At 40.6% G+C, this 27,568-nt stretch overlaps 1 protein-coding gene across 14 annotated transcripts in view; it reads left to right on the top strand.

Annotated features, from left to right (window-relative positions):
* The window catches only part of LOC132398146 (Krueppel-like factor 8), a 178,880-nt gene that overhangs the window by 102,710 nt on the left and 48,602 nt on the right, over positions 1-27,568 (top strand). For 3 of the 14 annotated variants that reach the window (XM_059977184.1, XM_059977182.1, XM_059977183.1), the window contains 2 exons: positions 3,021-3,173; positions 4,416-4,471. The exons of 10 other annotated variants lie outside the window; for them this stretch is intronic. The gene's annotated coding sequence lies outside the window, so the exon portion shown is untranslated. The remainder of the gene's footprint in view (positions 1-3,020; positions 3,174-4,415; positions 4,472-27,568) is intronic. One more of the 14 variants, XM_059977185.1, reaches the window with a different exon arrangement.

Raw genomic sequence — 27,568 nt, 5'->3', positions numbered from 1 at the left:
AGGACAGCAGGGACAGTGTCCCCCTTGTCCTCACCTATCAGCTCACTAGCCTCCGGATCCAGCATATTATCCTCCGTAACTTTCGCCACCTTCAACAGGACCCCGCCACTAAGAACATCTTTCCTCTGTACCCCTCTCTGCTTTTCGCAGGGATCGTTTTCTCCATGATCGCCTGGTCCACACGTCTCTCCCCACAGATCTCCCACCTGGTACTTATCCCTGCAAGTGTAAGTGCTACACCTGTCCCTACACCTCCTCTCTTACCACCATTCAGTGCCCAAAACAGTCCTTCCAGGTGAGACAACACTTCACTTGTGAGCCTGTTGGGGTCATCTATTGCATCCGGTGCTCCTGGTGTGGCCTCCTCTAAGTTGGCGAGACCAGACGCAGATTGGGGCTCTGCTTTGTCAAGCACCTGTGCTTCGTCCGCCACAACAGACAGGATCTCCTGGTTGCCATCCACTTCAACTTTGCTTCACATTCCCATTCGGATATGTCCATACATGGCATCCTCTACTGCCATGATCAGGCCAAACTCAGGTGGCAGGAGCAACATCTCATATACCATCTGGGTCGTCTCCAGCCCCTTGGTACGAACATCGAGTTCTCCAACTTCTGGTTCTCCACCCACCGCCCCCCCCCCCCCCCATAGCATTGTATGTGTGGCACCAGGAGCAGTTTTGTGCAAGATTTTGCTTGATATGGAAGCACATCTATTCCTCGTTTTGCAGGATTTGAAGTTGCTAATGAGGCCAAAGTGGGAACTACATTCTCCTCCATAGAAAGGGTGGAAGATGATTGATGGTGTCAGGTGGCTGAGTAGTTGGAGGTGGTCTACTCATTCGCGCATGGCCACTGCATGCACTCACTGTTTGGAATTAAGGTTCGCCATCCTGAATACTCCTTGGTCAGAGGCTCCCAGAGGACCCCAACTTTCCAGAGAACGTTGCTTTACTTGAAAGAGGCTGTGAGACCATCTTTGAATCTTTTCCTTTGTACTTGTCAGTTTTCTCCCAATGACAGAGCTGCAAGCTAAATGTCAGGTGAATGATATGGCCTGTCCATTTAGCTCTGCCTTCTGGTGAGGATGTTGATCTGGGAGAGAACACTGATACTGATATGTCTGTCCTTCCAAAATTGGAGCATTTTACAGAGAAGATTTAATTGATTTCTCTATTGCTTTTAGGTGCCTGTGATAGATGGTCCTGGTCTCAGAAGTCTGTAGGATCACTACTGCCTTTAGGTTTCGTGCCAAATTTGAGATCGATCTTCAAATGCTGACCACCTCCTTAACAGACCAGAGACTTTTTGGCTTCAAGATGCAATTTGTCTTTTTTCACCAATAAGAAACTCATTAGATGCGTCCATGTTTTGTCTCCCTGCGAATCTTTATGGTCACAAGGCTGTGGGGTAGGGGGCAATCTGTTTTCAGATTTTGTAGGAGTTGAGGACCATTCTGCATCTTTCACTTTATTGAAGCATCAGGAGAATTAGGAAGGTTATTATCATTGAAGATCCTGCTTCATATCTCCTTGTTTCCTTTAAAATCTACCTGCAGGATCTCATTTATAGCTCAGCATGTAATACCATCATTCTCACAATCCTGATTGAGGAGTTGCAGAACCTGGGCCTCTGTACCTTCCTCTGCAGTTGGATCCTTGACTTCCTAACTGGAATACCACAACCTGTGGATTGGTGATAGCATATCCTCCTTGATGACGATCAACTCTGGCACACCTTGGGTGTGTCCTTAGTCCACTGCTCTACTCTCTGTATACACATGACTTTGTGGCTAGGAATAGCTCAAATATCATCTATAAATGTGCTGATAATACAACCATTGTTGGTAGAATCTCAGGTGGTGACGAGAGGGTGTACAGAGTGAGATATGCCAACTAGTGGAGTGGTGTCACAGCAACAACCTGGCACTCAATGTAAGCTGAAAGAGCTGATTGTGGATTTCAGGAAGGGTAAGATGAAGGAACACATACCAACCCTCATAGAGGGATCAGAAGTGGAGAGAGTGAGCAGTTTCAAGTTCCTGGGTGTCTTTATCATTTTTTTTATTAGTTAATTAAAAAAAGTGTAAAACAAAAAAAGACAAACAAGAGGAGAATTGTCTCAAATCTATATTAATAACAATTCAAATAGAAGGAAAATACAAATGATCACTATCATACATAGAATTAATCTAAAAGTATATAATAAAAAAGAGATAATTGATTCTCCTCTTATCCATAACAAGAAGGAAAAAGATAAAGAAATTTTTGTAATTGAAATGTACATAAAAAAAACCCCAAAACACAATAAAAAAAAACAAAAAAAGAGGGAAAAAATGGACAGCTAGCTCATCTTGAGAGTAAAAGCAGGAAAAAGGGAAAAACTTTATGATCAAATCCAAAACTTCCAAAAAGGTAACTGGAAGGGCCAAATGTTCCTGGGTGTCAAGATCTCTGAAGACTAACCTGGTCCCAACATATTGATGCAGTTATAAAGAAGGCAGGACAGCAGCAGCTGTACTTCATTAGGAGCCTGAAGAGATTTGGGATGTCAACAAATACAAAAACTTCTATAAATGTATTGTGGAGAGCATTCTGACAAGCTGAATGTCAGAATGTGGTGGGGAGGGCTACTGCACAGGACTAAAAGAAGCTGCAGAAGGTTGTAAATCTAGTCAACTCCATCTTGGGTACCAGTCTACAAAGTACCCAAGACATCTTCAGGGAGTGGTGGCTCAGAAAGGCAGCATCCATTATTAAGGACCTCCAGCGCCCAGGACATGCCCTTTTCTCACTGTTACCATCAGGTAGGAGGTACAGAAGCCTGAAGGCACACACTCAGCAATTCAGGAACCACTTCTTCCCCTCTGCCATCCGTTTCCTAAATGGACATTGAACCCTTGGACACTACCTCACTTCTTTTAATATACAGTATTTCTGTTTTTTTGCATTGTTTTTAATCTATTCAATATATATATGCTGTAATTGTCTTACTTATTTATTATTATAATTTTCTTCTAGATTATGTGTTGCATTGAACGGCTGCTGCTAAGTTAAAAATTTCACGTCACGTGCTAGTGATAATAAACCTGATTCTGATCCCATTTGCCCTAAGTCATTGGGACCAGTATGGGTATTTCTCCATTGAAATCCTTCACTCTCTGCTGCACTAAGGTGAGAACACACCCTACTGTTTTCACTTCGTCAGCCAGAAACACCCATTTACTCCCCTGACTATAGAATTGCCTTATTGTATTGTATACTTAATTTTTCTCTGCCTGCTCAGTACATTTGAGCCACACATGTAAAATGCGAATGGAATCAATTGGTCTTGACTCCTTCTCCTTCACAGGAGAAGTCTCTTCTCTCCCCCCCCCCCCCCCCCCCCCGAAATGTAGAACTAAATGTGTGCTTGAGTTTTCCTCCCTTTTAGCTAACGAGGGGAAAGTGCCTGTAAATTTACGCCTTGGGTGGGGCAAGTTTAAATTCTGCTGCATTGCAATCTATGGACAAAACATAGCCAATGTCAGCAACCCTGACGACTATTGGCATTTTGAGTGGGTTGACAGAGTATCTGGGAGTTGTTGGTGCCTGTGTAATTATATCCTAGTGTGAAAGCCACTTCAGAAGAAAAAGAATGCTTTCTTTTTTTAAAAAACTGCATAATCTTGGTAAGACCTGGAGAGATTAGAAGTTAAAATGGCGCAAGTGTCTGATTTGGTCTCTGCTTCCCTGTTACAGCAAATAGACTAGCTTCTTGCTTTAAAAGGCAGATTAAACTCTGATGCATGTAAATAACTGGAACCAAAAGGAAACTCAATCCAATATACAAAGCAAATGGGTGGGGAAGTAAACTGATGGGTGTAGAGGAAAATGTGCTTGAAAGAAATCTAGGTAAGGATTAAAAGCCTAGGTCAGAAGCAATCGCAAGGGGTAAATAGATATTCAAATGTGACTTAACCTATGAAGACTTGCTCCATAGTTCAAAAATCTGGAATTGGGAAGCATTAATAAATAAAGGGGAAGCACTGAGCAAGTGAGTGTAAAAAGGAAAAAGCCAGTTTAGCAAGGACAGTCTGAGCCTGTGACACAGCAGGGTGTGGTTATAAACAAGACACGTGGTAGAGACCTATTTGGAACTGAATTCTTCAGAGTCAATGTGCTTGACAAGACATTGAACAGAAAGGTTGAGGAGTCCGATGGGGAAAGCCAGTCTTGAGAAATAAAGCAAGCAGGCATGTTGATTTATTTTTTTAGAGGCACAACATGGGCAACAGTTACTGGCAGATTAAAATTGCAGTGTTAATTTAATGCACACAATTTAACCAACACATATGGATTGAAATTTTGCTTTGAACAAAATAGTAATGGCAAAAAATATTACTTGACTTTATATATGAATTTGTTCTTTTGAAGCTTTCGGTTTTCTCACTGAAGCAATAGTGAAGGCCCAGCTCACAACTGGCTTTAAGGTGAGGATGTGTACATTCTGCCTTTCTTGTTGAATTGCTCTGTTAAGGGAGGGTTGACATCATGACAAGACCTGGTTACTGGATTAAAAGGAACCTGCACGTATTGGAATTCAAAAAAATAATATGAAAATAAATTGACAAAATGGTCACACCGAAACTTTGTGAAGAAGTGTGTTTTGAAATTTGGGCATAACCCTTGTCCATAATTGTGTGTGAAGCCCCCTTTTACTGGGCATGTCTGGAAATACAGCCAGTTAGCCCTTTGTTAATGGTCACCGGATTCTGTGGTGATAAACCCACCTTTCTCTGGCTTCGTACATCGACGTTGTATATGACTTTGGTCCTGCCAAATCCGTGAGTTTGGGATTGTCGCCCACTCGAACCCCAGTTTGTGTGAATGCTGTGTGATTTGCTGCCTCTGCAATAGCCCATCAGCCTGAAGGAACAGATTGCACATTGCATACAATTATAAAGAAGTATATTTGTGAACCAGAGTTAGTAAAGAGAAGGGGAGGGGGGGAACTAAAGGGCCCATTATAATTAAAGTCAAATGTGCACAAGTTGGAGCGTAAATCTTTCAAAAGCCATATTCACTGTTCCTCAGTAGACTCCGTGCTTTGGCTCCATCGAATCGTGTTTCCCGGCCAGTTGACCGCTTCTCTCCAGTGTCACCTCTCCACCTCCCACTGAACAAAGACCCACTACTGGTGTCAGTCTCAAAGCCACTCCCCTAATCTTCGCTCTGTTTCACTTTCCTGATTGGATAGCCCGCATTCCTAAGCATCCTTCATCTCCAAGAGTAATCCAAACGTTGCTTCAAAGAAAGACAGTTACATGAAATACTGTACAACATTAGCAGTAAAACCTTTACCAGGGTGTTACAAGTGTGCTGTGGGGGGAGGGGAAGCAATGTTTTTGTATTTTAAAAAGTTGACCCATTGTTTCTGACATTGATAATGTGTGTAAGTATATGTATACTACTTCTGTACCTGGCTTTGATGATGTACACCTACTTCTGCTATGCAATATTGATGAGTTGGCAGTGCTGTTTGCAAAACCCGCTCAGACAAGTTAGCAATTGAGTTTCTACGTGCTGTGTCTTTCATTGCCCAGTATGGGAGAAGAAACAAAAGGAAATATGAGCAGATGTCCAAGCTGTGTTCATGCAGTCTTGAGCTCTTGTTGTCTGTCCTTTATAGATGGGATAGATTCTGCAGAATTGGAAAACTTTTTAAAGTACTCCAATAAAACATGTAACTTGCTGCTGCATATATAACGGGAGATTTCAATGGTTACAGCTAAAAGCACACTTTTAAAATTTACACTCCCAGGGGAACAAAACAATGTAAAGGCAGTTTTTTTTAAATGGATGCAGTAACAGGGTTAATGAATTTTTAACAAAGGCAAACTTAATTTTGAAGCTGGGGAGCCTGAGCTCTGTATGTATGAGAGTTCACTGGTGTTTTGGTTTTGGCTTCAGGGTTGGCATCAGATAGAGCATCTCTGTTCCATTGCTGGATTACCGTGCAGCTGGCTGTCTGTGTGGCATTCAGGGAGTGGGAGGAAAGTGGGTAAAGAGAGATGCATTGAATTCAGAGCAGGAAGAAAACATGATAAATTAATGAGAGCTTTTGGTTTATGCATGACAGCATTCAGGCATAAACCATTTTAGTATTAAGATTGAGAGTGATTCAGAAAGGATTGGGAGCTAACTACCAGGAAATTCCTTGTCAATTTGCACATTATTTACCAAATGTGAGTTCAATTATAACTCATTTTGTTTTTGATCAGCTATGCAATGGATTCACTATTATAGTATGAATTTACAATTTTGTTAGCCTTTAATAATTTCAAAAATGTCAGGGTCATTCCTCAAGTATATGGTATTTTAGTTTTTAAATATTTTATCTCCCTCAGTTCCATGCTACATCATTTTGCTGAGAGTGGGAATGATGAGCTCAGGTGAGTTTGAATGCTGATTTGTTCAAAGGAAGCTGATTTTGCTCCCAGTGTGAATTGCTGTAGGAAGCAGAGTGTGGTGAAACCTCCCAGAACAGATGTGTGAAGAAGTATTTTTTTGCAGTATGGAACTGTTGGGCCCATGAATGGGTGTTTACTTCATTTATAAATAAGGTTCATTTTGAATTGGAGCACCCCTCCCTTTCTCCAATTTCCCCACCCACTGCACTCCTCTCAACCCAAAACAACCGGGATAGTTCAATCAGAACAAAGCATGGCAGAGCTTCTCTACAGTTTTGTTTTTCTTCTCTTTTCCCTTGTGACAAGGTGGAAACTTGGAGCAGTGCCAGATTTTTTTTGTAACAGTGGAGTAGGGGAATGGATCTTGCTCTCAGAGTGGATTATATTGTACCGTTGTAAAATGTTATGATCTACTCAACTTTCTTAGACCACCTCCAGATCTTGCACAGATCAATAATGGCCAAGGGCTACTGATTTTTGCTTTCACTTGGCAAGCAAGTGTGCAAATTGTAGGGTGGAACTGTACTGATTTATCTAGTGCCTCCTGTTTTTGCTTCTTTCTCAAGGAATCCGTTTGCCATTGTAAAATCTGCAAAGTTTAATGTTGGGCTCATCTTCCTCAAAATAATTGATCTATTTTAATTGTGATACTAATTTCACAGTAGTAAATATGTTAACTTTCCAAGATTATCCCAGAGACTCTCTTTAAAAATATTAATAAATTAAGCCCCTAGGCATTAATCCAATTAACTCATGTGAAAAGTGTGTAAATGAAGATGTAGAGAAGAGCATCTATGAGAGAGAGTGATAAAGGCAGCATGGTGTATGGTAAAACCATCCAGAAAACATTCAGTAAGCGTTAGACCATAATCTGTTCAGGTACTAAGGAACCAGCACCAGAAAGTCACATGGTGTTGTTCCTTACAATTGCCAAATTATCAATCTCAGCCTTAAAAACAACAATGGGCTAATGATTTCTGCTGATTGAGATTTGGTGATTGTATTTAGATAGTGTATTTGTTTTGGACTTTGGGTTTAGGTTCAATGTCATCAGGTTTAAACTTGTCAGTTTTAATCGCCTATTATCAGATTAAATTTAGTCTGCGTTGAGTTAAGAGTTCTTCTGTTACTTCTACAGAAAATCTCTGAAATGCAGAATGTGGGAGAACTGGTCAGGTTCAGTAAAAGCAAACTGAGGTGTTTGCTTCTGGCATGTTGGTAATCTGGTTATAGGTATTCAGCAAATTCAAGTCAAGTCAGGTCACTTTTTATTGTCATTTTGACCATAACTGCTGGTACTGTATATAGTAAAAATGAAACAACGATTTCTCAGGACCAATGTGTTACATGACACAGTACAAAAACTAGACTGAGTTACGTAAAAAAAGCTTCAGTGCCTTTTCCCAGATGGCAGGAGGGAGAAGAGTTTGTATGAGGGGTTCGCGGGGTCCTTCATAATGCTGTTTCCTTTGCAGATGCAGTGTGTAGTGTAAATGTCTGTAATGGCAGGAAGAGGGACCCCGATGACCTTCTCAGCTGACCTCTCTATCTGCTGCGATCCAAGATTTCTGAACCAGGCAGTGATACATCTGCTCAGGATGCTCTCAATACAACCCCTGTAGAATGTGATGAGGATGGGGGGGGGGGCTGGGAGATGGACTTTACTCAGCCTTCGCAGGAAGTAGAGACGCTGCTGGCTTTCTTTGCTATGGAGCTGGTGTTGAGGAGGGACCAGGTGAGCACCAAGAAATTTGGTGCTCTTGAACGATCTCTACCGAGGAGCCGTCGATGTTCAGTGGAGAATGGTCGCTCCATGCTCTCTTGAAGTTAACAGCCACCTCTTTTGTTCACATTCAGGGACAGGCTGTTGGCTCTGCACCAGTCCATTAGCCGCTGCACCTCCTCTCTGTAAGCTGACTCGTTATTCTTGCTGATGAGACCCACAACGGTTGTGTCACCGGCGAACTTGATGTGGTTCGAGCTGTCTGTTGCAGCACAGTCGTGGGTCAGCAGAGTGAACAGCAGTGGACAGAACACAGACTGAGCAAATTCACTACTAAAGTGGGGTTAAGAACAAAAGAATAAAGGGAGATCAGACATTTAATAATGAACGTTAACACATTTTTAGATGCTTTAATGATCTTTATACCACAGATCAATGTTGAAGTGCAGTTACTGTTGTTTTGCAGCCAAATAAGACAGAGGGCTTGATGGACAGTGGCATTCTAAACACCAAATCAGATAATGGCTCATTAATCTGTTTTGGTGCAAACACCAGAAAATCTGCAGATGCTGGAAATCTGAAGCAACACAAATTCATCAGGATCTGATGAAGTTTACTCTCTTCCACAGATGTTGCCTGGTCTGCTGAGTTCCTGCAGCATTTTGTATGCTGCGATATGTTTTGTTGGTGGTTGAGGGGTTAAATGGGCCAAGGCACTGGGAACGATTCTAGTGCTCTAGGGCATTGATAGCTGGAGAAGAAACAGTCTTGAGTGTCTGGGGCCATGGACTTTGGATGGGTGGGGTGGGGAGTCCACCTGGGTTTGGAAGACTATCTGTGTGTGTGCGTAGGGGGCAAGTTTTTAGTTGCTGTTGTTGCTATCTTCTGCTGAAGACTGGGCAAGCTTTGTTGGCACTGAAATGTGTGGTAATGCATGTCGGCTGTCCCCAGCGCATCCTTAAGGTCATGTCGGTTGCCAATGCAAAGGCACATTTCACTTTGTTTCGATGTAAATGTGATAAGTAAAAGAAAAAGAAGCTGAATTTTGTGATGTTGAATTGCACTGAATAGAAACCAAGATATGACTGATACAACTTTACATGTATTATAATTTTCCATCGAGTGGTAATAGTCAATGATTGACTAATTGGAGGCTTGAAATTGAAGGATGTGAAATTCTATTGGGCTCATTTGGACATTTATTGTGTTGAGCATCTAATGACCACTTGGCTCCTTGGGTGGGATTCAAAGATCAAGGCGTCAAGCAGTCCTGAAAGCATTTTGGACACTGTCCTTAACCTTATTTATTGAAATATAGTGCGAAATAGGCCATTCAGGCCCCTCAAGCAGTGCCGCCCAGCAACACCAGATTTAACCCGAGCCTAGTTATAGGACAATTTGCAATGAGTTCAAGAACCGTGAAGTAGTGTTACAGCTACACAAGACCTTGGTCAGACCCCACTTAGAGTACTGTGTTCATTTCTGGTCACCTCACTACAGGAAGAATGTGGCTGCTAAAGCGAGTGCATAGGAGATTTACAAAGATGTTGCTTGGATTGGAGGGTGTATCTTATGAGAATAGGTGAGTAAACTTGTCCTTTTCTCCTTGAAGTGAAGGAGGATGAGAAGTGACCTGATCGGAGTGTATAACTTGATGAGGGGCATTGATTGTGTGGGTAGCCAAGGGTTTTTCCCAGGGCTGAAATGGCTAACATGAGGGGGCATAGTTTTAAGATGCTTGGAAATAGGTACCGAGGGGATGTCAGGGGTAAACTTTTCACACAGAGTGGTGGGTGCGTGGAATGCACGGCTGGCAGCAGTGGTGGAAGCGGGATACAATTGGGTCTTTTAAGACCCTCTTAGATAGGTACGTGGAACTTAGAAAAATAGAGGGCTAAGTGGTAGGAAAATTCGAGGCAGTTTCTAGAGTAGCTTACATGGTCGGCACAACATTGTGGGCTGAAGGGCCTGTAATGTGCTGTATGTTAACTGATCAACTGGTACTACTCTGGATTGTGGGAGGAAACTGGAGCACCCAGAGGAAGCCCAGGCAGTCACGGGATGAACATACAAACTCCTTACAGCCAGCTGCTGCAGTTTTGCAGGATTAATAGAACAAATCAGAGCCTGGAGTGGTATTGGAAGTGGAGGAGCAAGTGAGCTCAGTGCTGAGCTGAACATTGAGGTTGTTAGATTGCCTAGCAGGATTGGGAGAAATCGTGAACAGACCACTCAAGGGCTGTGACCTTGAGGATGGGACTGAGGAACAGTGGTAGTGTTCTACCGAAGGGAGTGCAGGTAATTAAATAGGAATTGCTTGTTAAGTTGGGATCTCTCCTTTCAAACGTGTGGCTGCATAACAAGTAGTGCTGTAACATGAGGTGCCCAGTGACAGGTATCTTAGAGCAATATGACACAAGTTTCCCAAAAGTGTGTGTGAGAAATGATGTAATTCAGTACATGTCTTACAAGGAAAGTGTAAGTGTGGCTCATGACTGTGCAAGTGTGGCTCATGACTGGAAATGCCCAATCAAATATCCCGTGGTATTATTAGACCTGCAAATATTAATGATCTGCAACCAGTTTTCTTGCTCATATTTTTATGATTTAAAATGGAGTAGAACAGTGAATAATAAGTCTCGGTTTGAGATGTAGGTAGTCAAGGTTGAAGAATTAAAACATAAAGGCGAAAGAAAATTGCTCAGCGGACAGAGTCATTCTGCGTTGGTGACTCAGATGTTTATTAGTTATTTTTGAGAAATGGTTCAACAGCATCTCTGAATGTGCTGGGTCAAAAACTCCTGTAATTCTTCATGCAGATCATATTGCAAAGGAAATTGTCAGCAATTTCTTTTTCTTTTGTTATTCAAGCAAATATTTTCATTTATCAGTTGTTCCAGTGCTTGACATTCCTACATCCCAAATTTTTCGTACTTTAGGTTATAAATGCCAATAAGTGATTGAATTACACATTCAAATATATCTTGTACTGACAAATGTACTAAGGAAAAAAATCTTCACCTGGATGCCTAGGCCTTTGGTTAACATTTTTATCTAGAGTTGTCCCTCCAGTTGGATTGTGCAGTCTAGTCAGATGAAGCACATGTAATGTCAAAGGGTTCTTCAGCTTTCAGGAGCTGTATTTCATCTACATACATGTATATGGCCTGTCTGACAGTGCAGATATAGCAGGATAAAAGTCCTATTTGCTCCAGGCCAAAGTTCAAGAGCCTGTGCACAATCTTGACACAATCATTTTATTTACGGAATTATGACTGTTTCTTAATGGTAGCAGAAATTCAGTGGCTTTTGACCCTGATTGCCAGGATGGGTGAGCCGATATCTACCTGCCTGAAGTACAGCCAACCAAATAAATTGCACACATCTTTCAAGCATTGAAATAAAACTTCTGTTCTTGTGGATCAAGGCAATGAATGATCTCTCAGCTTTCCTTACGGCTTTGTGGAGGTTAATGACACACAATATGCTCGAGGCAGCGGACATGGACACATGTAGACCACCGCCTCTCCAATGAGGCCACTCAGGTTGGAGGAGCAACACCTCATTCTGTCTGGATAGCCTCCAACCTGACAGCATGAAATTTGTTTTCTCTAACTTTGCTGAGTTCTCCTCCCTCCCCATTCTTTTTCCACTCTCCATTCTGGCTCCCCTCTTGCCCCTTGTCATCTGCTGATCACCTCCTTTGGTGCCCCTTCTTCTTCCCCTTCTCCCAGGGCCCAATCTCCACTCCTATCAGATTTTTCCTCCTTTAGCCCTTTACCTGTTCCACCTGTCACCTCCCAGTTTCTCACTTCACTCTTCCTTCCCTACCCACCTACCATCCCCATTGTGTGGTTTCACCTACCACTTGTTGTCCTTCCCCTCCCCCTCCTTCTCATTCTGTTTTTTTTATCCCCGCTTCTTTTCCAGTCCTGATGAAGGGTCTCAATCCAAAACATCAACTGTTTATTTCTTTCTGTAGATGCTGCCTGAGTTCCTCCAGCATTTTGTATGTGTTGCCTGGATTTCCAGCATCTGCAGATTTTGTTTTGCTTGTGATTGGGCTCCTCCAGTATTTTGTTTGTGCTGCTGTAGAAGGAAGAGCTTCAAGTGAATAAACATCGTTGACATTTTCCTTGAAGCTATACAGCTTTATTATGAGAGGGCTTGAAGAAAGAAGCTGATTATAACCGTGTTGTTATTTGGCTAGGTTTTTTTTTACCACCCATTCATTCACCTTGCAGCTAAAGCCTGTTTTGTGAATGGCATTGTGCAGGTTATGGTGGATGACTTTAAATATGGAGGCTTCTGGTAATAAATATCTCATCCCATTCAAGCGGCTAATGGAGAATTAGGAATTTGATTGATTCCATTCTTTTTGTCTGAAACGGGGGAAGAATACTTCAAACCTATGTCTAATGGACATAGTGGCTGTAACCACTGTGCAGTGTCGCAGTGTCCTTTCTGTTCATCAAACTGAGATGTGCCAGAGATCAACAACAGGGTGAGCAGTTCTGAAATAGTCCAGAGGTTGGGAAGATGAGAATATTCATGACCTTGACATCCAAAGCCCTCCAAGAGCACATGAGAATGTGCTTGAGATCATTGACCTTAGGAGACAGAAGGCATTAAACGTGGGTGTTGTTTTTTTTAAAAAAAAACAGAACTTCAATGGAAATCAAGTTAGTAAAACCTCATGTAAGTAGGTAGGAACTGTTTTCCCTCCAGAAGAGTGAGGTTGAAAGTCTCAGCACAGACTGCTGGTAACATTGTTTAGTTGCGTTTTACATCTGGTAGAAATAGTGACAGGACAGAACTATTAACTGATCGAAACATTAAATAGTAACTGAATTTTTTGATGGGTATACACATTTTAAATGAGCATGGTGTTGCTATACCATCTTCAGCTGATTTGTAAAGTGAGATCTAGATTTTTGTCTAAGATGTATAATGGAATTTCTAGGCCTTGGTTTGACTATTGGAAAGTCTCCCTGCAGATGCACAGTTAAATAATCTCATTAAGTGGAGGCCAGTATTGTGTGACAGTGGCTTTTGTCACAGCATGCTCAGTTGCACTGGATTGAGAAGCCAAATATGGCATTTCCAAAAATCCATCCTCTGTCTTTTAGGTAGTGTGTCCCCAGAAATATATCGAGCAGCTGGGACTGGGTAAGACTGTGGGGATCAATCTCCCAGCATGCGTTTCCCTGGCTATATGGATCTTCCTCTGATCAATCAAAACCTGAATGTTTTACAATTGATGAGTAGCTCATGGTTCAGACAGGAATTCTGATTGTAGTCCATGAAAAAGTGAGCTTTGGGAGATCCATGCGCTGGCTGGCATCTCTGGTGAAGTGGGGAAAAGATGTTGAGATCGGGGGAGAAAAAGAACGTCATTGACTTGAGTACTGCTGAAGTCAGCAGGGAGCTCTAAAGATCAGCTGCAACTTCCTAGTGTGATCCAGATCCTTGTCCTCACTTGGGAGAGGCATGCAGGCATGGGGCGTGCATATAGTTCAGATTTCTGCAGTGACCATCATGGTGACTCTTAGTCACTTGTCTATGGGACCTTGTAAACTCTATAAGACTCCTATATAGAATAAGCCCTTTCTTTCTCCCCTTTCAGTGTCTCTGTCAAAGGTCAAGGTAAATTTATTATTACACATGTCCCCACGTACAGACCTGAGGTTTGTTTTCTTGTGGGCATACTCAATAAATCCAATAACCATAATAGAATCAATATTAGACTTCACTAACTGGTCGTATAACCAGTGTGCAAAAGACAACAAACTGAGCAAATGCAAAAAGATAGAAATAATACATAAGCAATAAATATAGAGAACATGAGATGAGGAGTCCTTGTAAGTGAGTTCATGGGTTGTAGGAACCTTTAGGTGATGGGGCAAGTGATTTCCTTTGGTTAAGGAATAATAGCTCTTCCAGAACCTGTGGTGTGAATTCTGAGACTCCTGTACCACCTTCCTGATGGCAGCAGCAAGAAGAGAGCATGGCCTGTGTGGTGGTGGTGGGGGGGGGGGGGGGGGGGGACGGACCCTGATGATGGTTGCTGCTTTCCTGTGACAGCTCTGTGTAGGTGTGTTTGGTGGGGGTAGGGGCTTTACCCATGATGGACTGGCCCGTATCCATTGCATTTTGCAGGATTTTCCGTTCAAGGGCATTGGTGTTTCCACACCAAGCTGTAATGCAGCCAGTCAATATACTCTTCTCCATGCATTTTTAGAAGTTTGTCAAAGTTTTAGGTGTCATGGTGAATCTTTGCAAATCCTGAGGAAGTAGAGCTGCTGCCATGCTTTCTTTATAATTACACTGCTGGGCCAGGACAGATCCTCTGAAATGAAAACATGGAGAATTTAAAATTGCTGATCCTCACCACCTCTGGCTTCCTCCTGAAGTCAATAACCATCTCTTTAGGCTTGCTGACTTTGAGTAAGAAGTGGTTGTTGTGGCACCACACAGCCAGATTTTCAATCTCCCTCTTACGTGCTGATCTGTCACCACCTTTGATTTGGGCAATGACTGGTGTCTTCAGGTAACTTCAACATGCATTGGAGCTGTACTTAGCCACACAGACCTAAGTGTAAAGTGAGTAGAATCTGTTTCTTCTGATGCTTGTGCTGCATTGCCAAAGCCGTTGCAAGTCCAGTGATAATTCTGTTAGCAGCATCTAAATTCTGAGCAGTAGAGGATTGTAGCAGAATTCTTAATGGTGCTCAGTTTCAGAATGAGCAGCTTATCTTCAATATTCTACAGCAGCAGTAGATGAGAATGTGAGTGGCTCTTTACATTGCCAAGCTATGGAACAGCACTATGAAAAGCCAATTGGTTTGAGTGATAAAAGCAAGATTTGCAGAAAAGCTTTACAGAATTTCTCAAAACAATGACAATTTTTTAAAAAAAGTGTAAGTTTTGAATGATATGTCTGGGTGCACAGGTGCCAGAAATGTATTCTGTGTGAACATGCAGAAGAAATAGGAGTAAGCTATTGTCCTCATGAACCTATTTAAATATTAATGATATAATGGCTGAGCTGAGGCCATAACCTGCTCCTTTTCCACTGTCCTTTGGTTCTCTTTTATAAAGAGAATGTATGCACGATTGAAAAATCCTGACAGTGAGGGACTCATTCCCATCCCTAGTAGAGAGGCAGTTTGTGGGGGGAAAAGTGATTAGGTTTTGCAGAGGTTCAAACAGATTGGTCAAAAGTTATTTTAGAGAAGGCCTGGGAAAAACATGGAAATAATAAATCAAATGTTGCCTGAATGACTGCAGTCAGCAAATCTGAGGTGCATTCTTCAGTGGTTCAGTACGTTTCCTATACTTTGAAGTATTTGTGCAAGAAGTGATTAGGGCAGGACCAATGGAAAGTCTCTGTACCTGCACACACTTCAATCTTTTTAATGAAGTTCTGAAATCTTTGTAATGGTATAGATGAGGATGAAAGTGTTTAAGCATTTCATTCCTGCACTTTACTCTGGATCATGTTTGGCCCGTGCATCAACCTATCCTGGCCTGTGTTAATTTTTAGTTCCCCATAATTACAGCTTTCTTTACTGTATTTTGGTCTCTGTCATGTTGCTTGCACCTTCATTCAAGCACTCTTTTACATTGCCCTTACTTTCCTCATTTTGTTTGGTCATAATTTGACAAGTGCTCAGGAATTCATGCATTCTACCTCATTCTACCTCTTTGTCACCTTCCACGTGTATATTTAGTATCTCAGTAATTGAATAACATTGTAAATGTATTGTTTGACTGAACGTTCTTTACTTTACATAATTCATTATGGGTTATATGTAAAAGTATGTGAATGGCTTGCGTCATTACGCCACCACATCATATGTGTATGCCTCACTAAAAGTAAAAATGAAGTACACCTGCATCTCCCAGCTCCCATGTTTTTCTTTTGAATAGTTTCTGGATATACAAAACATAACTGTGACAATGAGTATGTTTTAAAACAAACCGAAGACAACTACCTACCTTGTTGAAGCATAAGCATGTTTTCTTCAGAATGGAGAGAGATGTTAGTAGAGTTTTTTTTTTAAAAAAAAAGAAAACTCAGCACAGTTTCTCTTTGCAAAGGGAGAAAGATGGTTGCTTTTTTTAAAAAAAAAGAGCAGAAAATGTTTGGAATTCACAGGTTCATAAACTGAGTTTACCAGGTGCTAATAATAAGTAAGTAAATAAATAAATAGGCTGAAATGGCTGGCTGTATTGGAAAGATAAACACATTCAATTGCACAACAGATAACTGGGTCATGTATACTGAAGGAATTGAGTAATACTTTGAAGCAAATTAAATAGCCAATGAAAAAGGAGTGCCTGTTTTGCTGTTGATAATAGGTGGAAAAGTATGCCTTTTACTAAAAAGCTTAAACCAGCTGAAATGAGCTTTGCTGATATCATGAATGCAATGCAGGAACGTTTAGAAGAGAAACCATTGTTGATTGCCAAATGCTTTAGGCTTCATAAGCAGAATCAAAAGGAAAGGAAGTCCATTTCAGCTTGCGTGGCTGAACTGAAGAAATCGTCCGACCATTCTCAGTTCAGTGAGCTTAACGATGCACTGAGAGATCATTTAGTTTGTAGGATCTTACATATGAAAGCATTCAAAAATGGCTCCTCACTGATGCATAACTGGCTTTTAAATGCTCAATTAAAATTGATGAATCAATGGAAAGAGCAGCAGAGTTGCAGTCAGGAATGAAAGTGAGTGTAAACAAAATTCCGATGAGTGAATGGAAACGACTGGCTGAATAAATTGTGTTACCGTTGTGGCAGGGGTTTGCAAGCACCAGGCCACTGCAGATTTAAAAATGAAACTTGCAGAAAATGTAACAAAGTACAAATGGCATGTTTGGCAGACAAAAATAAATAGAGTGCACATGGAAGAAAAAAAGATGAAGTCTAATTGCAGTTTCAAAAAGAGCACTAATCTGCATGCTGTTAATGAAAAACCTGATAATGATGAGAATGACACAGGACTGGGTAGTCTTGAGACTTATGTGAAAACTAACCACAGACCAGCAATATGGCTTACACCAAAAGTGAGCGACAGATTAATTAAAATGGAATTTGTACACTGATTCTTTTAAAATGAGTTTGAACAATACTTGCACTAGAGATAAGAGAACTCTGTGAGAATGACATTCATAACAGTTAAATGTAACAACCAGCAAACTACATTGGGCTTGTATGTGGTATAAACAGAAGGGCCAGCATTGGAGGGATGTTTATGGCTGAGAGAACAACAACTTGATTGGCGATCCATCCACCATTTTCATGCTGCATCCCTGGAACAGTCAACTGAAAGTGAAATAAGAAAGATACTGGACATGCCACAACGGTGTACAAGGATGGCATTGGGAAAACCTGGTAAGGTAGTGTTACATGGAAATGTCACACCCAAGTTTTACAAAGCCTGGTCCATTTGCTCATAATGATCTGTGGTACGTGAGCTAGTTTGCATTTTCAGACTGAAGGAATTTTTTCCAAGTTTTGAGTGGAACCCATGGGCAACACCAGTGGTCCCAGTAGCAGGAAGAATGAGTATGTCAGGAACTGGGGTGATATCAAGGTCACGACCAAATCAGTACTCTGCCCAGGATAGAGGATATCTTTACAAACCTTTCAGAAGAGAAACACTTCAGCGGAGTGGGCTTAGCTGACGACTACTTACAAATGAAGATGGAAGAAGAGTCCAAAGTGTTTCTCACCATCAACACTTACAAAGGGCTGTATTACTATAATAGGCTTGTTTTGGGGTAACATTTGCACCTGCACTCTGGCAGGACTGTCCAGGCACTTAGTGTTACTTGAATGACATCATTGTTACAGCTGAGAATGATGAAGAATGTCTCAAATCTCAAGACAGTGTGAAAAGATTAGAAGGTTATGGGCTCAGAGCATAACACAAGTGTGAATTCTTTAAACTGGGGGTCGGCAACCTGCGGCTCCCGAGCCATTTGTGGCTCTTTCACCTCTGTGCTGCGGCTCCCTGTGGCTTTGGGAAATAATTGGTCAGTATTTAATTAAAATGTATTTTATGTTAGTTTGTTAGCTTTTGAAATGTAATTCTAAATTTGAAGATTATGGTGATCTTGTACAATCTAAGTGTGGCGACACATTTCCTCACAATTAGCCAGCATTCCGGCTAAGGGAGATAGCCTACGGGGGTTTGTGAGTACGCGTCTTTTGCAGCATCTGCGTCCATGGGGGCTGGGTTGAGGGAGGCTTAAAAGCAAGGCTGTTTAGTTCGAATAAAGTTATTCGACTGCAGTTTACTGACTGCGTGAGCACACCGCTACAACGTGTTTTTATCGCTATTAATATACGTCACCACTGCCAATACCTGACACCCGCCAGTGCGCGATTTCTTTAATTTTTCGATCCAAGGTAAGCCAACTATGGAGAATTCTAAAAAAAGAAAAGTGACTGAAGAAAACAGAACGTTTAATGATACGTGGACAGATTCATTTGCTTTCACTGTTGACGAGACTGGTTTACCGGTATGCTTAATATGCAATGAGAAACTAGCAAACAACAAAAAGTCAAATGTCGCAAGGCATTTCCAGAATAAACACGCAGCCTTTGCTCAAAAATATCCGGATGGAGATGAGAGAAAAAAAGCCGTTTCGGAATTGATGCGGAAGGTTGATCTGAGCAAAAATCATTTCCAGAAATGGATGAAGTCTGGAAAATCAACGACATACGCCAGTTATATTGCCGCTCAGGAAATAGTCAGGCACGGGAAGCAGTTTACAGATGGTGAATATATAAAAGAATCTTTCATTAAGATTTCAGAACATCTATTCACGGACTTTAAAAACAAGAGTGAAATTGTGCAGAAAATCAGGGATATGCCCCTCTCTGCAAAGACTGTCAAAGACAGAACCATAAAAATGGCAGAAGACATCAAGTTTCTTAGTAGTGGTGAATGCAGCTAGAAAGTGGCTAGAAGTGTTCCTGATAAACTCCACCATAACTTTGCATACCGTTGAAGTCTGTACTCAAGGACTGGTGTTCCAGATCATACAGTCTGTGACAGTGGACCACAGATTGTTGTGGAACCGGTTTAGCCATTGGGCTATTATATTGGGCTTGTATTGTAGTAGCCCGGTTTAGCCATTCCAGAAAATGAATGGAACAAGAGATTTTGCATCTGCACCTTGCCACCCAGCTACAAGTGGCTTGGCGGTAAGTTTTGCCAACATCTAAAGAACACGCTGTGAGCAACGACAGTGGAACACACTGGTCTGACACTGAAATTGGTGCTTGTCAACTTTTCTCCTGGATATGCAATGCAGAACACTCCACAACCAATAACTGACCAGCAGTGCTCTTCCTGAATCATCTCTTGCACTCACAGTTGGATCTACTTAAACTCACTCTGAGGGAGTATACAGCACAAAGAGCTGAGACAAAATGATGGCTTCTCAAACAAAGAGGTTCAGTGTTTCACTCCTGGACAAACAGTCCTGGCAAGGGACTACAGAGGTGATCAAAAGTGGGTACTTGGAAAGATTAAGGACAGAACTGGACCACTCTCTTACACAGTGGAGATTGCATACACTGTCATCTGGAGATATCACTTTGATCATTTGAGGAGAGCAGAGGAGAAGAAAGGTGGCCAGAGCTGTCAGAACCACTTCTACAGTCCCCGAGTCAGTTCTATGGAGGGAGGCCCTGGAACCTGAGGTTGATTCACAGCCTCTAGTCTCTCATGCCAAGCAGATGACCCCCCCTGTGACCCCCCCCCCCAAACCGGTCAGGAAAGATGCTATCCCACAAAAGTGAGAAATCCTCCACAGTGATTAAATCTTTATAACTGAATGGGATAATTTAAAATTAAAATTTACAATGTGGATGTCAGTATCATATTATGTAATACAGGTGTCCTCCCTTTACAAAGCTGGAGCATTCCTTTGAAACCTTTCTTAAGCCAAAATGGCGTAAAGCAAAGAACCATTAATTTACATGGTAAAAATTTTTCGTAAAAGCGAAAATCCTCTTTGTAATGCGAAAACAGGTTACGAATGTAGGTCTTTTGTAAAAGCAAAGTGGTGTGAGTGAACATTGGTAAAGCGGGGGACACCTGTATACCGTGTATAGTAGAGATGCATTCTGTAATTGAGTTGGAGTTTATAGCTGTGCAGGATAGAGTGCATATTTAATATTTCAGTCATATTTGAGTAATGTAAATATATCATTTGATTAAGCATTCTTTGTTTTACATGCAGTAATTCATTACAGGTTATACAGTCGACCCCCCTTTATCCGCTGATTCCCAATGCGCGGATTCAACCAGTCGCGGATCGGGAAAACCCGCAAGTTCTCTCTCCAGCACTCGTTGTTTGAGCATTTACATACTATTTTTTCTTGTCATTATTACCTAAACAATGCAGTATAACAACTACTTACATAGCATTTACATTGTATTAGGTACTATAAGTAATCTGGAGATGATTTAAAAGTACAGGCGGTCCCCGGGTTATGAAGGGGTTCCATTCCTGAGTCCATCTTTAAGTTGGATTTGAAGTCAGAACAGGTACATCTGGTATTATTTACTTACTTTACTTTATTGTCACCAAACAATTGATACTAGAGTGTACAATCATCACAGCGATATTTGATTCTGTGCTTCTCGCTCCCTTAAGTATAAATCCAAGTAAATATAATAAAAATTTAAATTATAAATCATAATTAGAAAATAGAAAAGGGATAGTAAGGTAGTGCAAGTCAGGTCCAGATATTTGGAAGGTAGGGCCCAAATCCAGGTCAGGATCCGTTCAGCAGTCTTATCACAGTTGGAAAGAAGCTGTTCCCAAATCTGGCCGTATGAATCTTCAAGCTCCTGAACCTTCTCCCAGAGGAAAGAGGGACAAAAAGTGTGTTGGCTGGGTGGGTCATGTCCTTGATTATCCTGGCAGCACTGCTCCGACAGCGTGTGGTGTAAAGTGAGTCCAAGGATGGAAGATTGTGTTTTTTTTTAGCGTCAGTTAGCCAAACGTTTTTCTTAGTATATAGTATATATTTTACCTTTTTCTGCATATAAAACTTAAGAAGCATACGTATTTCAATAATCAAACCACCCCGTTGCTTAGTGATACTTGTAGCTTTCTTTGGGGCAGTGCCTTTCACATGCTCCATTAAAATTGTTCCGATCGTTGACCGACTGTAGCCTAACGCTTTTCCAATGACCAATGGCATTTCACCTCTTTCTGATCGCTTTATTACTTCCACCTTATTTTCAATTGTGATCGTGATTATATTCGTGAACAGGAACACTGCGGATTCAGAGGTGTGCCAGGTCCTAATGTCCACCGCACTGAGACAGGTTAAATAAAGTCTGGGGTTCCGCTGGGTCCGAAAGACCATCGCCCTGAGACAGGTTAAATAAAGGACTTGAGAATCCACGATTTTTGGTATTCATGGGGGCGTCCCGGAATCAATCCCCTGCTGATAAGGAGAGCCCACTGTATATAATAGTACTTGAATGGGAAACATCATTACATCACAATGTTACATGGGTGTACCTCACTAATATAAAAGTGAAGTAGATGCATCTCTCAGCCCCCATGTTTTTTGTTTAACTTCTTAAAGCACGTAGCCACTTTTGGTCATCCCAGCAATCAATCAATCTCTCTCTCTTTCTCTCATCTTTATTTCCTATTTCAAATATCTTTATTTCCTTGTAGCTCTTTTTCTATGTATATTCGAATTGCTCTGTAGTGTTACCTTAAGGAGCTTAAACTACTGGAGCATAGCGTTTTGCAAAACCATTCTTTCCTTAAGAAACGATTATGCAATATTTTTGGGCTTAATTATTTTGTTGTATCTTCATGTCTTTTTACATTTGATAAACTGATTAAAACACTTCTTATCAGCCAAGCCTGGCAACCTGTGCAGTCATCCATGTTGCCATGGTTAAATATTTAGAGCTGTCAGAAAGCCAACTGCAGCTGTGCAGGGAGGAGAGTCTAGCAGCTGACACAGTTCTAACATGTGGCTTAACATATAGAAAAGACGGTTTGTTTTCAATGCTCCTCGTGCCAAGAAAGAACTTCGGTAAGGTACAATTGCCGCACTAATTGTCAGGCAAGGTATTGATAATAGATGCATCTGACAGTTTCCAAATTCAGTTGCAGAGTAAATGGAGGACTATTTGTTTTTATGCCATTGAAGCTTGGGTCTAGCAAGGCTACTCTGCTTCCCTGATCTTTGCATAGGTCTCAACTTGTTCCAATCTTGATTTCCAAGCTAATCAAATTAGCAGAAAGTTGAAACCCTCTGGCAAGAAGCAAGTACAATGTGGATCTCAAGTCCTATCTTAATACCTTTTAATCATTTCATTTCAATGATACCTGCTCATGATTTCAAAGCACTTAGTTACATTATTGCGTTCAACCAATACCAGAATTGCTGACTGCTACGTTTACCTGACAAGAAGTCTGGCAGACTGTAACAAACTGTACTCTCCATGAGATGGTAGTCCTTGTGAATTGGGGGTTGATTTCTGGTATTACTTGATGTTATTCAGTTACATTGCACTCTCCATTATTCCTTTTTAGTTATTTTCTCTGCCTTCTCTGTTCCCTTGGAAATAGTAGACTTCCTGCTGTTCAGAAGGGAGTGAGGTTGAGTCCCAAGGTCAACAGAGCAGGAGTAAGTATTTATGGAGCACCAGTGATACAGTGGAAGATCCTGAGGTGTACAAAAGAGCATTATCAAGCAGCCTTTGAGCAACAAATGAGGAAATAGGACAGGCGGGCTTAAGAATTGCAGAAGGGTTAGTTTTTAAAAGAGTATCTTAATGAAAATGGTAGTGTAGTGAGAGGCTTAAAGTGGATCATGCTACTTCCTGTTGCTTGAAACTCATGGGGACTGGAAATTTCTTTCTGTAGCTTAAAAAATGCATTCTCTTATTGAAATTTTGAAAAACCCCCAAACAAAGCAACGTTATGCTTATTTCTTTTGCTTTAGGGTAATTTTCAAATTAGACTCCTAATTTTACTGCAGGGTATCATTTTCTTTGATGCCTACTTTGTAATGTAATGTCCCTAGCAAATGATATCAACAGCATCACTGAATATCACTTGTTTAAAGAATGCAGTTGCCTGTTGAGGTCCCTGTAACTTCCTGGATGCACTTTCCCATCTCCTACTTAAATTGTAGCATCATTCATTAAATAAGGGTCTTGCTTCCACAGTGTTCTGTTTCTGTAAACTTTCGGCAGGGATTCCATTTGCAAGGCTAGGTACCAAAAATTTGAGAGCTTAACAATAAATCGGTAGGGAATGATGTACTGAAAATGGCACAGGCTGGTGTTACACAGAGAAAGATGATAATGCTGTTTAGCAAACTTCACAAATAATGCTCTTGATTTTCACCATGATTAACCCATGGTGTGCAAATCAACATTAAGCTGCTAAGGTATAGTAATGTTAAAAGTGAATACAGTGCTTTGAATAATATTCTAAAATGCAAGGAGGAAATGGTGGTGATCTGGTGAGTACAGCATTGTTTTAGGCCACAAGTTTGTTGCCTTGTTATTAGCTATGTTTTTAGGAAGTTGGAACAATTAAGAAAAAGATTGAAAAGCATACATTTGGAGAACAAATTGATGTAACTCAATGCATAATGGCCTAGAAATGTACACGGGGCATACATAAGTGACCAACCTTATTAATGTCCAAGTATGTGTGTTGCATATGAGCCTAGCTACTGGGTAAACATTTGGGTTGGCATGCACACGAGGCAGATGCAAAGTGACTGGTAAAGGAACCAAAGTGGAGCGGAGAATTTTTTTTTTCCCTTGCAAGTTCCCGAACTGGGCTCCACTGTGATGCTTGGTTAGCACAATGCAATTAGAGTTTGGGCATTCAATTCTGGCCTTGTTCTTTTTTTATATATAAAAATGTTTCATTGAATTTTCAAATGGTTACAGAAGGAAAAAAAAATTGTCAACCATTTCCCCCCCCTCCCCCTAACCCCTCCCCCCAACATATCCTTGTAGAAAGAGAAAAAAGAAAGAAAGAATGCCTGGATATCGGAAGATCCCCACATGCTCCATGGAGTTCATAATTGCTTTAGAATATATATTTCTTTCTTTCCCCAAATAACCAATAATTTTATCTTCAGAGCATCTATATATATATTTACCATTTGTAAATAAGGGTGCCAAATTTTCAGAAATATTTCATACTTATCTCTTTAAATTATACTAATTTTTTCAAGTGGAATGCAGCTAAAAGCTGTATCTATTTTTATCTTCTCAATGTATGTTAAAATTCTTTTTCTTTTCACCGGTCCATTAAGCCCATTAACATTACCCTTAAAAAAATCAGTAAATTAGTCATTAGTTTTAACAGGGTTACTCCAGGCTATAGTAAAACCTAACTTTTCAACTTTCATAGTACCTTGGGGAACCTTTTTAAAATTCTCCGTGTTGCTATGTGTCTCTCTTCCCCCCCCCCCCCCGATTGTCTAGGCAAAGAAAAAAAGATTAAAGAAAAATAGATTATAAAGAAAAAAAAATAACAAAATACCCTCCTACTAATGTTGTGAATTAAAAAAAACACAACATTACCTCCCTCCATTGTACGGGTCATGGCAATCGCCATGAGTACACACGTGAATCACGTAGCAATCGATCCGAAGTTCCCCCAGCTCCCCCGTAACATAAAAATGTATATATAAGAGAAGGAAAAGATAATATCACTACTCTCAATTAATATTTATCAAATTTTTATCTTTCTCCCTCTGTATCATATATTTAAGAACATATTTAAATATTCTTCTGTCCTTAAACATCCATCAACTCCATTCACTGTCGTTGTCTTCATCTTTAATCCATTTCACTTTTAAATCTTTGGCTGTGGTTAGCGAATATTTGGGAGTTCTTGTGCAAATTCTTCCGCATCCCGATAATCAGTAAAAGATCTTCTTTTTCCATCATCCAAAAAAAATTATCAGGGTTGTCGGGTGGCACAATATAAATTTATAACCCTTTTCCCATAAAACTTTTTTCGCTGGGTTAAATTCCTTCTTTCTCTTCAAAAGGTCATAACTTATATCAGGATAAAAAAGAACTGTTTTCCCTTCTATCGTCAATGGCCCGTTTCTCTTTCTGGCACACTGGGCAGTCGCCTTCAGGATCTTTTTATCTTGATATCTTAAGCACTTTATCAAGATTGAGCGTGGGTTTGAGGTCTTGATCTTAAGGCTCTGTGAGCCCTTTCAATTTCAATTAACTGGGTTCCTTCTTCCATTTCCAAAATTTCCGGAATCCATTCTTGAAAAAAATTTATTGGATCCTCTCCCTCTATACCTTCTTTAAGTCCAACAATCTTAATATTATTTTGTCTGCTAAAATTTTCAAGTACGTTAACATTTTCCAACAACCGTTTTCTTTCTGATGTCCAGGCAGAAATATTATCTTCCATTTTATTCACTCTGTCAATGGTGTCTCTTGTTGTTTCTTCCAAGTTATTAATTTTCTCGTTTATTTTGTCCTGTCTTTCCATCATTATATCAACCATAATCTTCATATTTTTAATATCTTTTTTATTACTTTTAATGCTTTTAATTCATGCATTATTTGCACCAAAGTTTTTTTTTGTGTCTCCAATATCACCTCCAACCTCTTCATCTGATTTATCCAGAGAATCTGATTCCACCTCATATTCACTTTCACTTTCAGTTCCGATCATAGCTGGGATCTGTAGTTTGGGTTGCTCATGTTTGTGCATGCCCCTTCCTTCACGCATGCACAATTCCTGTTGCTCTTTTTTTTTTGGAGACGGTTGATGTTGCCGCAATTTCCTGTTCTGTATCGCCGGTGATAAAATGCACTTGAGCCCGAGGCTCTTTGATGGCGGCCGGCCTTGATTCTTTTCCAACTTGTGTTTTCTTCAAAGTAGTAGTTTTCTTCTGCTCTGTTTATGAGACATATCTTAAGACAATCCTGAGTAGTGTATAAGTAATTTTTAAAAAGTATTTACTAACTTTTCTTCACTTAAACATTATTTTACTGTTTTTTTACGGGAGAGCTGGATTTCCATGTCTCGATCCTACGTCATCCCGTGACGTCACCCCGCCCTGTTCATTAAGGAATCTCTGTACACCCCCCCTCCCCCATAGATCTTCTCCTGGGTCCTCCAGTTTCCTCCCACAATCCAAAGATGTACCGGGTAGGTGAATTTGTCGTAAATTGTCCTGTGATTCAGTTATGATTAATTAGGTTTGTTGTGGGCTGTTGGGATGGTGAGGCCAAAAGGGCCTACTCTGAGCTGTCTCGCTAAATTTTAAAATTAAATAAAGTACCCCTTTGAGTAAAGCAGTTGAAGGGCTATGGACACAGATTTATTAGAAACTTTCAGAAGGGAATTGGACTGATTTAAAGAAATCCATCTGCATTTCATCTAATTGGTCCCATTTCCTAACACGGACCCTATGAAGCAAATGGCTGGTTATGATCTTGTTAGTTCTCCATGAATCCTGCTATAGTTCCATTTCAAATGTTTTGTAACATCAGGCCAACCAATTTGCAATGCCTGACTCCACGTAGATATGCAGGAAAATGTTCTTGAGCGGTATGTAATTTGGCTTCCTGGGTTTGGGCGGCTCCTGAACAAATATGAAGTCACACTTCCTCCCTGTTATTTACAGTGGAGACTTTCCAGGCCACTCCCTCCAATGGTGTTAAAAGGTTGGACTGAGAGAGAGCATTTTGGTTTCTATATTGCTAACAATACTAGTAATTTCATGGATGGCAGTTGTCTAAAAACTAATAGAATAAAGGTGTACATGGGGGGGAGGGGAGAGAGAAAATCATTGAAAGAAATTATTTTTTATTAAATGACTGTTTTTGAGGACCATAAATACAATTGCAAAGAAGTTTATTTAATCTGTCATTATTTTGTTTGATTTGGATTTTTAACTTGATCATAGAAATGAAGCTGGTTTAATCTAATTATAATTACTTCAGTTACCTGAGTCACCACCTGGTTACTGCGCAGTTGATCATTGTTTTTCTACTGCACCTCAGCACAGGACTTGATCATGGAATCTAATGAGAGTGGAAATCAACCCACTATGTAGTGATTTCATCAAGAAGAAATGGCTACAGTCTTGGTTTATTGAATTGATATAAAAAACATTCAATTGTTAAGTATTTTAATCTGTTTGATATATTTAGCCATTTTATGAACTTAACACTAATCTGTTTGACAGTGAGCAAGTTGAAAAAAGAGCTTCAATACTCAAAGCAAATTCTTGGGACAGTGCCCATATGATGCATTTAGAGAGCTGTATTTCACTGGGCCTTTGGCCTTGTCTGTCATCTGGAAGCCAACTTGCCAAAGGAAGTCTCT

The sequence above is a fragment of the Hypanus sabinus genome, chromosome 8, assembly GCF_030144855.1.
Source record: "Hypanus sabinus isolate sHypSab1 chromosome 8, sHypSab1.hap1, whole genome shotgun sequence".
NCBI classification, from domain to species: Eukaryota; Metazoa; Chordata; class Chondrichthyes; order Myliobatiformes; family Dasyatidae; genus Hypanus; species Hypanus sabinus.
The sequence above is the reverse complement of the archived record's forward strand: the minus strand, read 5'-3'. Positions and strand labels throughout refer to the sequence as shown.